The sequence below is a fragment of the Pyxicephalus adspersus genome, chromosome 1 (assembly GCF_032062135.1).
Source record: "Pyxicephalus adspersus chromosome 1, UCB_Pads_2.0, whole genome shotgun sequence".
Lineage (NCBI taxonomy): Eukaryota > Metazoa > Chordata > Amphibia > Anura > Pyxicephalidae > Pyxicephalus > Pyxicephalus adspersus.
This window is the reverse complement of record NC_092858.1, coordinates 71595457-71599770: the sequence shown is the minus strand read 5'-3', so window position 1 is coordinate 71599770 and position 4314 is coordinate 71595457.

The following is a 4314-nucleotide window of genomic DNA, read 5'->3' as shown; positions in this document are numbered from 1 at the left end:
TAGCCTAATAGACATGCTAGTGATAAGTAGACATCTTTAGTAAGGGTCCTGGGTTTTATTCAAAGATTCTTTTAAAGCTGGACCTTAGTTCGTCAGAGCTTCTATAATGGACGTCAGAAGGTGCTATATGGAATTGGAGAGGAATGAATAATTATGGACATAGTGTTATGGGGGATGGGGTGCATATAGGACAGGGGCAGTGAAAAAAAAACCTGCCCTGATGAAAATAGAGAGGAACATCGTCATAGGCTTAAAATAACTCAGGCATACCTCAGGAAATATATGTCCACTCCTGCATGACTTTTAATGAATCTACCCATATATGACGCACTGCAGAATCTCCCCACCTCTTAAGTCATTTGACTGATTGATAAGCAGATCATCCCTTTGAATGGTTTTTGTGGGGCTGTGCTTTTAGGACCCAGCTGCTATATAGAAGTAACTGATTGATTGCATGCAGTAATCAAATAGATTGAAGGAAGAGGTCAACACATCTGGCAGTCAGCATTGCCATGTACTAACTGAAAGATGTCACTTGTTAATTCAGCAATGAAAATACACCACAAGGCCTGTGCTATTAGGATATTATCCAATATAAAGACAATGGTTTGCCTTCAGATCATCCAGGACATGATCCACCTAGTGATAGTGGTAGTAGTGATAGATCTTAAGGCATGAATAAACTGAACGTACTCCTGTAAAATTTCATTTGTGTATCTTTTTTTTCCCAACAATTTTAAAGAATAGCTCTACCCTAAACAAGTGAAATCCATTTTCTCTGTAATTGTTGTGCCATGATTCAAATTTACTATTACAATCTTATCTTAGAAAGTAAGAAGTGTGTAACAATTTGAAGCAAAATAGCCTGACAATAAATAGGGAACTACAAAAAGAGGCAGCAGAAGAAGACCGGTGGGAAGGATGGATGAGTCTGGCTGTAGCAGAAGAAAAGGCAAGGGTGGATAGATAGATTTGGGTGTCTTCAGCATACAGATGGTACTGTAAGCCAAAGTAGAAGATGAGCCTACCGAGAGAGGAGGTGTACAGAAAAAAGAGAACCGGTCCAAGGACTGACCCTTGGGGCACACCAACAGGGAGGAGAGTTGGAGAGGAGGAATGACCATTGAAAGAAACTTGAAAGGTGCGATCAGACAGATAGGAAGTAAACCAGGAGAGAGCAGTGTCCCTGATACCAATGGAGCACAAGATTTAGATTATAAGTGGGTGATCAACAGTGTCAAACGCAGAGGAAAGATCAAGGAGAAGGAGCTGGGAAAAGTTGCCTTGAGAATTAGCTTTGTGGAGATCATTGGCCACTTTAGTAAGGGCTGTTTTGGTGGAATGGGCAGCTCCAAAGCCAGACTGGAGGGGGTCAAGAAGAGAGTTGCTGCTCAAGTAATCAGTGAGTCTTTTGAAAACAAGGCGCTCAAGTTTGGAAACATATGGGAGAAGGGAGATGGGATGGTAGCTAGAAGGTAAGAAGGGGTCTAGAGAGGGTTTTTTTTCAGGATAGTGAGAATTATGGCATTTTTGAAAGTATATACCAGTAGAGAGGGAAAGGTTGAATAGTTTGGTTAGGGTGGGGGCCAGGGTGGAGGAATGGGCACAGAGTAGATCAGAAGGAACTGGGTCAAGTGGACAGGTAGTAGATGGAGATGATGGGAGAAGAGAGGTGACTTCATCCACAGTAACAGGGCTGAGGGAGGCCAGTGATGATTTACAGGTGGAAGGGGTGGGTATGCTTAGAGTGGCCTGGGGAGCAGAGACATCATGTCTGATTTTGTCAACTTTATCTCTAAAGTAGGTGGCTATGTCTTGGGCAGAGAAGGTAGTTGTGGGGGTAAGCAGGTTTGGGATTTAGAAGGGAGTCAGTTGTTGAGAATAGGCTGCGTGGGTTGGAAGCTTGAGAGGAAATGACAGCAGAGAAAAAATTTTGCTTGGTGACAGGGAGTTCAGTCCTAATGTGTTGTAGTCTGGCTTTGTAGTCCATGAAGTCAGTGGTGAGGCCAGATTTTCTCCACTGGTGCTCAGCTGCACGAACAATCTTTTGTAAGTGTTTGGTATGATTGTTGTGCCAGGGTCAGGGGTTGGCAGGGCGGGGGTAGTGGAAGATGGCAGGGGCAACATTATCCAGAGCCAGGGAAAGGGAGTGGTTGAACTGGGTGGCAGCTTCACCTGGGGAGGTGAATTTGGAGGAAGTGGGGGTGAAGAACATAAGGCAGTTTGAGAATAGGTTTTTGTTTAAGGTTACGGATGTTTCTCTGCCATCGGCCAGGTCTGGAATGTAGAGAGGGGGGCAGGAGTTAGATAGGTTGAAGGTGATTAGGTTGTGGTCAGAAAGGGGAAATGGTGAGTTGCCAAGGTGAGTGAGGTTGCAGAGTTTGGAAAATACCAGGTATAAAGTGTGTCCAGCGATATGTGTGGGGCCATTGATGTTCTGTGTAAGGCCAAAGGAGGAGGTAGTGGAGAGCAATTTGGCTGAGGAAGGATGATTCAGGATGGTCATCCACTGCAACATTAAAGTCACCAAGGATGAGGGTGGCGGATCTACGAATGACGGAGGAGGAACAATCGTAATGAAAGTGAAGGGGAGAGGGCGCAGCGTCATAAGTGCTATGGCAGTTGCATGAATTAGCCCTATTGTTGCTTATAAAAGCCAGATTCCACCTGATTGGGTATTATGAACATAACATATAAATAACATTTATTAAATAAAAAGTATTTTTTATTACTATATATTATAAGATGCAAAACCTATCTGTATCAATGCATGCAAATCTTCAACCATACTTTTATTGGCAACCATAGGCACTGTACATACATTTTTTATTGTGTCTTGACGAAAAAAAATAGACTTGACAGAGCTGTGTTGCCTCCTAGTTCACCTTATATTGAAAAATTGATCCACCCATATAGCTTGTTAGCTCTAAGAAGTAGGGTTTTCATAAACTTTACTGTCTGATATCTTCAGTATTGCATCTTCATGTATCTTTACTATATACTGTTCTCTTAAGCTTTACAGTTGATAACAGAATACATTTTGTGTCAAGAGTAAGGAATGTGTTTTGCAGTATTACTAATGTACTAATACTAACGTAACAATGTAGTAATTATTGGTAAACTGCACTATTTCATTTGAAATGTGACAAGATCCTTTTGAACGTATGTGAAAATGCAATTAGATGCAATAAACTTTCTTTAATAGGTAATGGCAGTTAGGAGTGAAAGAAAGAATTCAAACTTGGTGTTGAGTTTCATTGAAGTAAATTCGGTCAAACATTGCTAGACAGTTCTGGGCATATTAGGATTAATAAACAAGGTAATATTAAAAAGTATGAGATGCTGGCTGCTGCCATGAAAAGCAAAAAAAGTACAACTTTAAAAAAAAAAATAAAACTTTTTAAAAATGGAATGCATCAAAGACAGAATTTTGCTGTCAAAATGCTTATTTCTTACATTAGGATTAGCTTACATCAGCCTTTTTAAGTAATTTTTAGCAGCAACATGTTTTCAATTAAGCTGCAAAATGTCTGCTTCGACTAGCAGATAGAAGTTTGCCAGTGGTTCACTGTGTCTGTCCCTATTTTTGTTAAAATAAAACTAATACTAATTTAAACTAATTACTATTGAATTTACTTAAATTAGAAAATTTAGAATTAAATGATTTATCAGTGAAAAATTGGCCAGTGACAGGACATTTTTTACCAAGCGAGAGTTGGCTAAAATGTACTAAAACTCAAAGAGGAAACAGGTCTTTTCCTTTAACAGCCACTTAAAAACAAAATTAAAGACAAAAAAGCACCTAATAAAAAGAAAAAAGAAAGGCAGTAATTAGGGTAATTACCCAAAGACCTAACAATCATACTTGTTACTGACACAGATAGTAGTCCAAAGAAATGTCAGGCCAAACAAGACCACACCACTACAAATAACACAAGTAAAGCACAGTTTGGTAAATAAATCTAATCTCTATGCAATTTACAGCTCTTCCTATCCTCTCTCTACAGAAACTTTCAATATACTGACACTGTGGCCGCTTTGGGTCTATTTTTAGATTTAGTGGGTGCTTTACCCCTAAAACCCCCTTTTGCCTCTTTTAAGCCTTTTTAAGCAAAACAGCAGCCCGAAGAAATGAATAGGAGGGACACATCTCAGTCCCAGGGGAGCAATTGAGGGTTGTAAGGTGTATTACAAGCTTTAAATGTAAAGTCAATAGCATCTCCTTGACCCCCTCCAGTCTGGTTTTAGAGCTGCCCACTCCACTGAAACAGCCCTTACTAAAGTGGCCAATGACCTCATCAGAGCTAAGTCTCA